The sequence below is a fragment of the Protopterus annectens genome, chromosome 3.part0 (assembly GCF_019279795.1).
Source record: "Protopterus annectens isolate FY-2018-M chromosome 3.part0, PAN1.0, whole genome shotgun sequence".
NCBI classification, from domain to species: domain Eukaryota; kingdom Metazoa; phylum Chordata; order Ceratodontiformes; family Protopteridae; genus Protopterus; species Protopterus annectens.
Window position 1 is genome coordinate 1,293,517,484 of NC_056731.1, and position 14,519 is coordinate 1,293,532,002.

Sequence of the window (14,519 nt, forward strand, 5' to 3'; positions counted from 1 at the left end):
AGTGCACAAGAGAATAAATGTGTAATGGCCTGATAGAGATAAGATTATCTGTGCATAAGGAATGATACTGATATCAAATCGTTTATATCCAGTTGACTAAGGGAATCATTGTAGAACAAAATCCATGAAATGGGTTTGGAAATCTTGAAGGTCAAGGAATGAGCGTGTAATGTGTTTGATTGGCCAACACCGTCACAGAAGAATTGCAACCTGCACTACATAGCACAGCCAGTATCCTAAGGAAGAAATCCCATTTTGAGAAATGTCAGAATTGTCATACAATATCATTTTATCTTATTTGTTTCATTTAAAGAAGACAGTTAATTAATCTGGTTGGAATATTATCCAAAACATCAAGAAGTAGTGAACTTATACAGCAGGCATAATAGTATTTACCATTCATAAAAAATATATATTTTCACTAATTGGAATCGCAGATACAGTATTTTTATTAATCATTCTCATTTTAATTATCAAGAAATTTTAATTATGTGAAAATTCATGGGAATTTAAGAACTTTAAAACAAGACCATAGTACTATTAGACAATGAGAAAGTAAAAAGGATACAGTAAATTGTGAAAAAAAATCAAGAAATAAATGTTACAGTATTTCATTTTGTCTTCTGTAAGTGCTATAGTACTGGGATATGCTGCTACAAGGAATAGAACTGTCATCAACACAATTGTTAATGTAGCAGCCGGGGGAACAAATTATGTACAGCTACATCATTGCTAACCTTAGGGAATAAAACATCCAATTTAGTTGCTGAAAAGGAATAAGAGTAAGCAAATAAATGATAATTACATAAATCACAAGTCTTTGTCAGGTTTAGACATAGGAGATAAGAGTGAGGAAGCAAGTACCAATAAATGTGTATGGAAGTCAGACAGGAAATGCATCTGCTAAGATTTCATGAGTTCATAGGTTCATAGGTTGGTACTAGGCTATTGGCCCTAGGGCCTATACAAGCATAGCCATAACAATTCCCTGGCTATTTCTTCCTACACTATTTACTTCCCTGGACCCCTGTCTAGCAGGGTGACTGACGTGATCCCTGGGGTGAATTTCCTTTCTCCCATCCAATCATCAAGGTTCCTTTTGAAGAGGACCAAAGACGTGCTTTGCTTGACATGTATGGGCAGTCTATTCCAGAGTATGGGGAGCTTCTAGGTCAGGAACCTATCCCTCCAGCATGTTTTGTTTATTGTGATGACAAGGTTTAGATCCCTGGAGCATGTTGCTCTGAGGGATTGGGATTTCTTTAAGTGTAGTACAAGAAAGCGACCCATTAACGTGTGTTGAAGGAATTAAGAATACCTGTAAACATGCAAGGGACTGATGTAGAAGAAACTAAAAACACTAAAACAAATTTATATGGTCAAAGAGTTGAACCAGGAAAGTTTAGTAAGCACACCAGTCACTCAGAGGATACTGAATCCAAATGTTATCTGTGCTAGAAAGCATGGAAAATCAAGATGCAGAAGCCATGAAAAAAATTTGAAGATGACAGATTAGATTAAAAAACAGATTAAAGACAGGATTTGATATACCAAATTAATTTTTGAAGAAACAAGGTCAGGTAATAAAGGAATCTGCAAACAAAGGCATAACTGTCTCTAGGTATGGATGTCTTATAAGGAAAACATAAAGATAGAGAAAATACTTTACATTAAAAAGGACTGAAGAGAATTCAAACAGTGCGCAGATTCCTTAATGTTCAGGGAATCCAGTAGAGTGTGCCAAGGTCCATGCAAGAATTGCAGCTAACCAAATAATATGCAAATATGCCTCAGTCTACAGAGAATACCTCAGTACAAGCAGACATAACCAGTGATGTCAGTGCAGCTGAAAGTAGTCATGACAAACAGTATGCCAAGAAAACTTGTTCATAAATTAAGATACACATGTGCATTACCATGCACATGTGCTGAAATTATACATGCTCAATGCAACTGTCAGTAATAGGGGAAAAATACAAAAGGAAGAGAAATGTTCATTAGTTGTTAGGTCTCAAAAGTGACAAAATATCTGTAAACAATTATGGATATCATTATATTTAAAGATGTCCATAAATAAATACACCCATCATAATTTGTAGAATCTGATGTAATCCATAAAATTTCTAATAAAAGTATAAGTTAAGTAAGGCAAAGAGCAATCATGGTCATTTCACCATGCTAATAATAGCTAACAATAGGTGCTGGATTTGTGGGGTATACAAGTAAAACATACACCCAGAGAAATAGGGTGATAGAAAAGTAGATGTTGGATGAGGGTGAAGAAGAGTGACACACATGAGGTATGATAGAATAGGAAGGTTAGTAGGAATGATGGAATAGGAAGGTTAGAAGGAGAGTCAGAAGAGCATGGACAATATTTATTTATTGGGAATAGGCCCCATTTTTTATAGAATAGGAGGAATGGAAAAGATGCCAAAAGTTGTGGAAGGCAAAAGAGAAGGTGTAAATATATAACAAATATCACAAGACAAGACAGACAAAGGTTAGAAATACACAATAAAGTAGAAGGTACACAGACAGCACACATACAGACTGTACAACATGGATGAAGGAAAACTGACAGAGTAGATATGCATATCAGTTATGGTGCAGTGCAAGAATATCTATGTACTAATGTACACATCATTGTTGAGATGTTGCAAACTATGTGGCTGTCTTGCCAGAATGAGTTTGACTGATGGTATGTATGTGTCAGGGAACATTAAATGGGAATTGCCCATCGTTACACAATGGGTATCGAATCCAATCATCCTCTAGGCTGTCAGCAGTGGAAGTGCAAGCCAGGCAATAGCAAGGATGATCAAATGCAGGGGCAAGCAAGTGAAGAGTAGAATAGAACCTCCACCCCTATATGGGGAAAGGTAAACAACCAGGCAAAGTACCAAAAACAGCAGTGCCATGACAAACCACTACTGTGAATGTGTAATAAACAAATATGTATGCACATCACAAACACAGGCAAAATGGGATTCATATGTCAAAGATAAATGCCATGCCAGAGTCAACACAGATGGGTAGTCAGGTATGCAATGTATATGTGTGACATGGAATGAAATAATATGATCCAAACAGAAAGAAGGTTTATCAGACATACCCACATCAATGATATGGAATATGAAGTAAATGGTAAAACATATACAAATAATGACAGTTAAGGAATACAAGCCTGTGCATAGGCAGGAAGCATAAAAATCACTAGGTAATACACAATGCATAATTACAACATGAACAATGATGGAACCAAATCAATTGCCACCACCTTGCATGGATATGTCTTGCATGTGTGTTATATTCGACATGGTAGCATAAGGTAATATTGTTCAAGAAAACCTACAAGACAACGATGATAACATTACAGGAAAGTAAACATGCACATAACATATGCCATTTATATGTGAAACATGTATTCCAAAGCTATAATGGGGAAAGGAGATGGAGAACAGAGGCCACCATAAGTGAGGAAATGCCAGCAAGTAAAGGTAGGCACAGAATAAAGCAGGATAGTCATAACTATGGAGACAAAGTATACAAGCATGTGTCCACAACACAAGATAGAGTGAAACAAATGGCTAAAGTCTAACACATGGGCATATTGGATTGGTTATGACTATAAACACATCTTTGGTGCAACAGTTAAACAGCAAGTGGCATAAGTACACAACAAAAATATATATTTATCTATTTATTTGCTCAAAAAATATATTGTTTTGAAAAAACAGTACAATGATGTATTTAGTATGATCACAATTAACAATAATATAAATCTAATATAAATATTTGAAACTATGTAGAGTATATACACTATGCCTGGAAGATAAAGTTAATATTTATTAACACTCCATTGAGAATAAAAGTCAATACAGTCAATGTTTGAAAACTCTATATAAGCAGACAATCACAGTAAAATAAAACTTCAAGAGGCAGAATCATATTCAAATAAACCAATAAGATATATTACTTTTGTCCACAATTGTTTTGGAATGTTTTGGGATGAATCATGCTTTCTCTTATTTTAGTAGCAGTTTATTTTAAGGTAGATAGGAAGACCGTTATCATTTTCTGATAATTTTTCTTGACACCACAAAAGAAGATTGATGTATTTCATCTTGCAGCTTTCATTATTTTAAATAAGATTAAATCTTAGTTACTGAAAAGGTATCAAACCATAAAGCTTTCACAAAGTTTTCCCCTGGGATTTAATAAACTTCATGTAGGCTTTGAGAGAAGCCTACATGGAGTTTACATGCTTGTGGGATGATGCAGGGCAAGCAGCAGTGCTAACTACATATTCATGCTGTGCACCAGATTTAAATGTAAACATACATGGTTTCTTGGCTGGCAACAGTGGTGCCAGCCAAGAAACCATATAAAGCAACACAGATAGGAAACCTATTTACCTCAAAGCAAAGTAGGTTAGTGGGATTGCACAAAATGCCACAGTGATTACCAGGGCTTAACATATAAGCTAAGTATATGGTCCAAACACAGTACAAAACAGTGTATACTGTCCAGAGTATTGTGAAATCCTATTCCAGGCATTCTGCACAAAGATTGTGTAAATGATTTGTAAGGGTACGTGGACTGCTATGTAAAATAATCAGTCAGGGGAAGTGTGTTTATTGAACAGGAACACAGAGATGAATTGTAAGAATGAACACAGGGAAAGAGGAGAGAGAGATGAAACATCCTAATGTACAGCAGACGAGGGCATGTCAATGGAAGACAATTGTAGCAGGAACACCAATCATACATCAATATGGTACAGTATGGACTGCACAATGAAAATGTGTATCATGTGATTGTCACACAAGGTGACATAACAATGGAGAAGATGTCATTGTGAGATAATCACCCTTACATGAGCAATGCAGAGGGTATCTATCAGGGGTATTATATGCAACTGGGGTAGGGTGCATATTATGAAGCTGTGCAAACTGATTTACCTTTATATGAATGCAATCTCAGCAGAGGTCTCCAAGTGGGACACAGTTACAAGCTCATGGGTAACAGTAAAAGAAGCATGCACAATCATGGACAATATCAGAACAATACCACCAGTAATCTCATGTCTCTGACATAACATATGTGATTTTGAGTAATCAGAGATTATTCTGCACAAGCACACCTGTACAACTATTATGATATGTCAGCAATCTATGAGGATAATCAAGCACACTGTCCTAACCCTATAACATCTGCTGGACATGTTAAGAGGGTCACAACTATATCTGTAGGTGACATTATGATCAATACAGGCTAGCTGACCAGTGCACTGGTGTGCTAGTAGACTGGTGGCCATGCCATTAGGTTGTCAAACAGCTTTGCATGTATTGTGTGCATCACCAGAGCAGGTATCATACATGCATCTGGTGTAACATCTTGATGAAAGTTCTGCACCATCAGTCAGTAATGTTTATACAACAAAAAGAATGTATAGATATGGCCAATCAAATGTTTGACAGCTCACTGTAGCAAAGGTAGAACACTTAGTTACACATCAGTGGAAGATGTGTATGGAGGTACATGACAAAGGGTGCATTGTACTCATTTACTGGTGTGATGAAGGCTAAACTATAGAGGTGTTCTGGCCTTTGACATGGATGACCTTCCCATACTCAGTAGTTGTGTTACATACAAGGCAGTAGTCAGCAATGTTGACACATGCTGGTAGATGCTCCACTTAAAATTTACCCCAGGACACAGTTCACATACCTAAAGCTCTGAATATAGGGTGTGATGTCTACATTATTCTTGGGCTGTGCATTTATTTTCATGATATAAGAAATCTCCCCCATGTTTTTGTTTCATCTCATTTGTTGTCATGGCTGTGACAGCAATCTTTAATGTGTGTGTTGATACTGTCTGTATTAGACTAATCTCACAGTTGGAGTCAATGATTGCCTACAACCAGTAGTCCTTCAGACAACTGTTTGGATACAGAATATGTATATCATTTGTGATGTCTGTGACTCAAATAATGGACAGGAAAGGGCCTAACAGACAGCCCTGATGTACAGACTTCATCACTGGACTTGAGATATAGGTCACTTCACACATTTCAACATATTTAGATGCCAGATATGCAATCAACTAGTCTACCCACTTGGCGATATAGCTGTTTATGGCCACGGCTGACAGTATTGATTGAATACCTCAGTATAGATGTGTGTGAAGTGCATTGGCATGTTCATGTTCAACAGGATGATAGTGTTGTCATCATGCATGCCCTCAGTGACCTCTTTGAAGACATCTATCAGATGTAACAGACATGATGTCACATTAACAATTCACACAGGTCTGTTGCACACAGACAGTATATTACTAGTGTCCATTTAGAAAAGGTCCATGATGACATGTTGGTCTACCTCACAGATGAGGAGAGTCAGGATGTGTCTATACATATGTGCGTCAGATGCTGTCTCCCAAACTCAGATGTATGTATGTTGATGTATACTTTTCTATGATAACATAGACAATGTGGAAGGTGTGTTAAAGAGTGCAGTCAACCATGTCAGGAAGGTGTATGTACTGAGTCACGCCATAGGCAATCTGTGATGTCACAGCCCATTGATTCTGTGTGATAGGCCTGGATGAATATAAGACAGTGTAAACTGCCTATCTTGATCTAGCCTAGGTTTTGACACAATTCCCCACTCAAGTATCATTGAGAAACACTCCCAGCTGGGGATTACATCACAGGATGGGTAACCAATTGGCTCACTGAAAGAATACATATTGTGAGAGTCAGTGAATCAACCTGTACCAGTAGAGCTGTCACCATTGGCACAACCCATGGATCTGTGCTTGGTCCTTTACTGTTTGGAATCTATTTCTCTACAGTTCAGGCTAAAGTATATGGCTGTTAGCTTACCAGGTTTGCTGATTCTTGCATATTGGGTGCAATGACTGAGTCCAGCAGTGATGGTAACATACTACACAAGGGAATAACACAGACAAATGATTGGTGATGAAACCACACGGTCTACAAATAAATGCAAAATTTATCTTTATTTCGGTCTTCTGCAAAGTGGAATTTCTTGTTAATTAGAGCTTTGACAACACATTTTGAAAGCAATCTGAACTTTGAGCCCGAAATGTCCACAGTGGTATGGAAAGGCTACACTGTGAACTTTATAAGTCATGCCATCATATTCAGATCATAAGATTGTATGACAGCACTGTACTTGAACCTCATTAAAACACTAATAAAGTATAATGCTCCCTTGTACATGTACCTCACCAGACATCTGCAGCAGCTAGAGAGACCACAGGGGTTTCTCATCAGAAAACACGGGGTCTACAAACCATGCCGTGATGTATGTGGATAGACTGAAAGCCATATTAATGTAATCTGTATTGTATAGGATGAGGTGTTTTCTGCCTATCCTCCAGGCCAACCTCTGACCCTGACCTGGTACGATAGAGCATATCCACAGAATAGATATAGCTGATGACATCAGCAGTGTCTGTTGAGGAGAATAGGTTACATACATACATACATGCATACAAATATTTCAAGCACAGGCATTAATACCCTTTTAGCTTGACAAGATACCAAAATACTTGTTCCCCTAATACGTGTCCAGGCTTTTCTTAAAAATATCTAAACTAGTACTTGCTTTAATGTAATTTGGCAGTCTGTTCCATGCATCAGCTATTCTGTCGGAGAACCAGTTACTGCACTTCTCATTCTTACAGAATCTTCTACATAGGTTGTCTAATGATTCTCTAGTACATTTTGATAACCACAAACATTCCCAGAGGTAGTTGTCTCTAAATGCCCCATATACCCAAATAATAATAACTTAAATGTTCACATCCCTGGATGCTCTTGGTATATTTCTGCTTACTCTTTCCCATTTACTCATGCTTGTTTCCTTATAGGGTTTAAATATTGTTATTCCATACTCAAGTGTGGGTCCAATGCAACTAACAAACAATGACTTCATCATTTTTGATTTCCTAGACTTTATAAATCTTTTTATACAAAATATAGTTCTATAACTATTATAAACCAATTGATTGATATGATTAGGAAAAACTAATAGCTGAATCTACCCATATACCCAGGTCCTTCAATGAGTCTACAATTTCAATCACTGTGTGCTGTATTAAATATTCACATTTCAATTTATGTCTCCCAAAAATCATATTCTTACTTTCTGATGTATTTATCAGCATATTATTCTCCTGTGCCCAAAACAATTTAGTCAAGTTATTTTGCAGACGTGCCTTATCTGTAACACATGTAATCAGTTTACCCAGTTTCAGGGCATCTGCATATAGACTATAGAATACCTCAGATGAAATGGTTGGGTCTAAAAAATACAATCCAAACATATAAGGACCTAGGACAGAGCCCTGTGGGACACCCTAACTGTAACCAAGAATTTCACCTGTCCAGTTGCTTTATGATACATGCCATGTCCTATTTGTAATTCATGCAGCTATCCATATTATCAAGAGTACATCAATACCTAGTTCTACTAATTTATTGATCAGTGTTTTGTGTATGACCCTGCCAAATGCTGAAGTTAAATCTATATAAATTACATCACAGCACAATGTTTCATTCATAGCTGTTATTATATCATTATAGCACATCATGTTACAGGTGGTAATAGATCTATTTTCAACATATGCATGCTGATATATGATTTCAAGTCCCAACCTATCCATTTCTGACAATAACATATCCAATATTACCTTCTCCATTATTTTTCCACAACTTGAAAGTAGACTTAAGGGTCTATATGACTCTGGGATTGTCCTACTCCCCTTTCCATTAAAGACAGGTTTAATAATTGCATGTCTCCAATCTTGAGGAATCTTCCCATATTTATATGACTTAGTGAATAATAGATATAAGGGTACCATAAGTTCTTGCTGAAGTGCTCTCAGGTCATTGTTACTAATTCCGTCTCCTCCCTGTGCTTTGTTTGGATCCAGTTTGTGCAGTTCTTTTTCAATATAATCTAATTTTATTCCAGTATCTGGGGTTATCTGGATGTCACTAGGACAAATTATCACCCCTTTTGTTGAGGCAAACTGCTTTGCATAACATTTTGTAAATATATCTATAATCTGTAGAGTTTGAAAATAAATTGAAGAATCTGCACACAGTGTCACACATGCTGGTGGAAAAGGCTCTCGCTAATGTCAAGCTAGTGCAAACACACCCACACCCACACACCCACACACACACATACACACACACACACACACACACACACACACACACACACACACACACACACACACACACACACACACACACTCCAGTAAGAACAGAACCCCTACCTATTCTACCTATTTAAGTAGACAAACTACAGAACTCTGTATTTAAGGCCAGTGACACAACTCAAGTCTGACTTGAAGACTCTTAGAGAATAGTTTATTGGTGATGACATCAGCAGTGTCTGTTGTGGAGACTATGGTAATAGCAATGTCCCACATACTGGTGTAAAATGCTCTGTCTAATGTCAAGCAAGTACACAGACACACACACACATGCATGCGTGCACACACACACACACACACACACACACACACACACACACACACACACACACACACACACACACACACACACACACACATACACACACACACACACACACACACACACACACACACACACACACACACACACACACACACATTCACACCAGCTGACTGCAGTGAGAACATAACCTCTACAACAGTACACCAACTACAGAACTCTATATTTAAGGCAAGCACCACAGCTCAAGTCTGATTTGGAGATTCTCAGATAACACTTTATAGGTGATGACATCAGCAGTGTCTGCTGAGGAGAATATGTTAATAGCAGTGTACCACATGATGATGAAAAAGGCTCTCTCTAATGTCAAGCAAGTGCACAAACACACACATGCACACTAGTTGACTACAGTGAGAACAGACTCCCTACCTATCTAAGTACACTGACTACATAGCTCAGTACTTTATGCAAATGCCACAGCACAAGTCTGATATTCAGAAGGCAACAGGACGACATATAGTGGATGACATAATTAGTAGATGGTGGAGAGATGACATTGGGAGGCCTGCATGAAATGGATGTGTAGGCATGTGCAAGTTTTAAAATAATGTCAATCTATGAAATGATAGTGGAAACTGTAGGATACACACTCATGCTCTTCTGGTTACATATACATACACACACATGCACATACACACCATAGTTGACCACATTAAGAACAGAATCCCCTACTTATCTATATACACAGACTACAGAGCTGCTACTTTACACAAGTGCCGCCACACAAGTCTGATTTTTTCAAGGCTGTGGGACAACTTATAGTGGATGACATCAACAGTGGATGTTGCAGAGAAGACAATGGGAGGCCTGAATGAAATGGATGTGTAGGCATATTCAAATGTGTCACCATATTAATGTGCATTGCATATCAGACATTTGTCATTACTTTATGTAGTGTAGTCGATATGTTTGTGAACAAGTACTGAGAGACCAGGGTTGCAGTGTATGGGGGGGTAACACCTGGTTGCACTGTAAATATGTGACATATTCTTAGATAGGGACTTCATTTTGTTATGTTTCCACATGTGGTTTCATGGCATGAAGAGTAAATGGACAGTAAACAGCACTAATGCACACTAATGTTTCCTTTGCATAGTGCAACAGTGAGCAGCAGGTTGGAAGAGATGGATGGCAAAGTGTTTGTACATGCAAGATATACCTTTCCAATACTTTACCTATTTGCATATAGTTAAGCAGTAAACAAATGTGGGGCTTACTGCTAAAATTCTGAGAGTTAGTTTTGAGTGTATGAAACACACATGCTGCTTAGCTGACTCTGTGACAGCAGGTGTATAATAAATTGACACATTCTTTTTGAGCCCAGATGATACATTGTTTGAATCCAGGTGTATCTAATACTTTTAAATAAACAATGATAAAGCAATGATATTATCCTTTATAGTACATTCACCATGTGTTGCTGTTGTTGACCTAGTGCCACAGGGTTAAGCAGCATTGCGCATAAGTAACTGCAGTATTGTAGAGCCATTAACAATTACTTGGCTTTGATGCACAATACCAAACTCTGAACAAACATAGAGACCAAAAAGTGAAGGGATCCATTGCTTATGTTTGGTACTAATGTGTGTTTTGTGTGTGATTCTGTTTTTGACCAGATTATAGGTGCTAAAATGGGGTAAATAGGAAAGTGGTGAAATGTGGCGAAAGCAGGTGGAAGAACAAAAGGAAAGCAATATAGAAATGTCCAGGAGGGAGGTAGGAAAAAAGCATAGCTAGCTATCTCTTAAACAGTGTAAACTGAAAATATGTGTAGAATATTAACTGAATTTGGACTGTCACCGCCAAAAAGAGGGGTGACAACAACGTAATCATGTTGTATAGCCAATTGGACTGAATCAACTGAGTCAAGAAAACATGTGTGAAATGGAGAACTACGTATGGAGCAATATTTTATTTGTGGGACAGATGCCCATTTTTTTAATTCAATAAGAGAGAAATGCTGGGAAAGGGACAGTGGTATTTTGGGGTCAGGTAAGTTGGGTAGGTAAGGAAGCAAATGCAAACAAACAAGACAAATAAGGGAAGACACAGGGATGGTGAGGGACCCAAAAGTTTGGGGATACCATGATTGGGGTGAGGGAGGCGACAACCCAGGCTCATGCCCATCAAACATGAAGACAGTAAGAATCTAGTCCTCACCCAAAAGACTGTTATCACTGTCCTCTTACTCCACTGGTGGCTGGAGTACTTGATGTGTTATCCTCCTACAGACCATGAGGGAGATTAGCCTCTCCATCTGGCATAGGCATACACCAATGGGCTGCAGAACCCTAAGCACCAACCCTGGCATCTCCTAATGGGTGATGAAATACTACAGAACCAGCTGCTGGGGTAGTACTACCTGAGGACTCAGTTACTGCAGGGACAGTAGATGCAGTGCTGAGAGGTTGGGTCCCAGATGTGATGGGCATTGGTGAGGCAGCCAGTAGAGTGGGGACAGGTTGACCCAATGGGGCTGGCCTACTTCACTGTGCTGTGAAGCATTTAGTGATCAGTTACAGATGGAGAGATAATGATTGGGGTGAGAGAGAAAAAAAAAGAGATAAAATTAGTACTGTCATATGTGACATACAATGCATTATCACAAGTATACGGCTATTTTATAGGAAATATTACATTTAAATATATGTCCTAACAACTACAAAATATAACTACATATTGCTCAAAGTAATCCTTGCAATGTGTATGTAGTGCACATATGCCTGGTCCAATTATATAAATTATAGTCAACAGCAGGGCATTTTTGCCACCTGTGTATAGTTTAATTTATGTAATATTATTAAAGAAATGTAGTATTGTATAGTTTTACTCTTGGTATCTGAACCCACAACCTGTAACTACAGTGTTACACTTGACTTCTAAAGTTGGTTTGTGCGACAGACTAATGCATACATACATACTTGTTTTTACAGGTAGGGTATGCATAGTCAATGTGTTACTACTGTATAGAAAAAAATCTATCTTTAACTTTTAAAGCTGCAATAATACTTATGTTGTGTTCCATACATACCATTTGCTTTCTTCGGTCTCTCCAGTCAATCAGCATGAGCCTAGCAATTAAACTCTATTTTGGCATTAGATGTGGAAAGAACAGAAAAGAACAGAAGAGCATTATACATACTAGTCTTGCCTATATTTAGCAAAAAGAAAAAAAAAATACTCTTTTATTAGCATACTTAGCTGTGGGATGTCAACAAATTTGAAAATCACAAAATACAAAATTGCCAAAAACTGCTGGAGCCACGGATGTCGGAAACAGTATTTTATTAAATCCACTAAAAACACAGCTAAAAACACATTAATGCTTTGTACCAATATTGCGTTTTCGTCTAAGCAAACCGACTTCATCAGATACTCTCCCTAAAACAAACCAACCTTTTATAAATTATTCAAAGTTCCTAATCCAATGAAAAACAACTAATTAATTAAAAAAATCATTGATATTCTTTTTCTGTGTACGTTCAGCAATGCCAACTTTAAAAGTTCTAAAACTTATTTCAACCAAATAATAACCACAATAACGAACATTTTAAAAACATTTAAAAACATTTGATGTGAAAAGTATAAACAATATAAATAGGATTTACAAAAATCCATATTTAATGTTTGGAAATTACTTTAAAAAGAAAGAACAATTTGTATAAGTGTAGCCTGCCATCTGCTGGTAAAAATAAAATATGCATCTATTACCTTATAATATCCCTGCTTTCAATTTTAAAAGTGGCACAATTGAAATAAATTGATTTAGACCAGGGAAATTTGTTGCAACAATGGAAATCTGCCAGCATAGTTCCCTAGATTCTAGTTTTTCTTCCCATAATCCACCCCTTACATCTTTTTTAACCTGCTCTAAAACCATAAAGTGGAATTTAGCATCAGTACAAACCAGAATGTGTTTATACAGAGTGTTAGTCTCCTTTCCTGTAGCTATTTCATATTTGTGTTCATATATCCTCTTTTTTAACACTCTTTCAGTTTTTCCCACATAAATAGCATTACATTCTGAACATAGACTTAGATATACTACCCCTTTAGTTTCACAATTATAGTAATCTACACTTTTAATCCATTTTTGGCTACTTTCTAAATAAACGTTTTCCTTATCAACTATATTACTGCAGTATGCACAATGTCCACATTTATAATTACCCTTCCTAACCTTATTATTCCTTTGAAAACCTTTATTTTCCAACATATTCTTAAATGATCGAGAATTTTTATACACAACCTTGACATTTCTATTTATTTTTTTCTGGTCCAAATCAGTTAAATTGATAAATTTGGACCATTCTCTTTCAACAATTTTCCTTGTAACTTTAGTGTTGAAAGCATTATATTCAAGAATAAAGGCATGTGTAAAATCAGTCTCTTAAATTGTGGGGGTGAGGTCTCCACAAGAAATTTAATTTAATTTGTTATAACTTAAAATAGGTCTAATTCTACCTTCTCTCTCCTTAAAAACTTCATCTTGTATTCCCCTAATAAACTCTTGGGGATACACTCTTTCTAAAAACATTTTATTTAATAATTTACATTCATCATTGAAATCATCCTCAGAGCTAGGCATTCGGCTACCTCGAACATATTGGCCTTTCACAATGTTCTTTTTACATCAGTAGGTGTGAGCACTTTGAAAATGAAGAAAGGAGTTACAAAAGGTAGGTTTTCTAAATATTTTAGATTCAAACCTATCTTCTCTCTTATATATTTCCACATCTAAAAATTGAAGTTTTTCAGTAGATACATGAAAGGTAAATCTTAAAAAATTGGTAGTTCCTTCCAGATACAGTTTAAATTCCTCTAATTGTTTTACCTCCCCTGACCATAGAATAACTATGTCGTCCAAAAACCTTCGGTATAATTTCCAACAAGAACAAAATTTAGAATCCAGAATGTACAGCTCCTCCCACTTGGC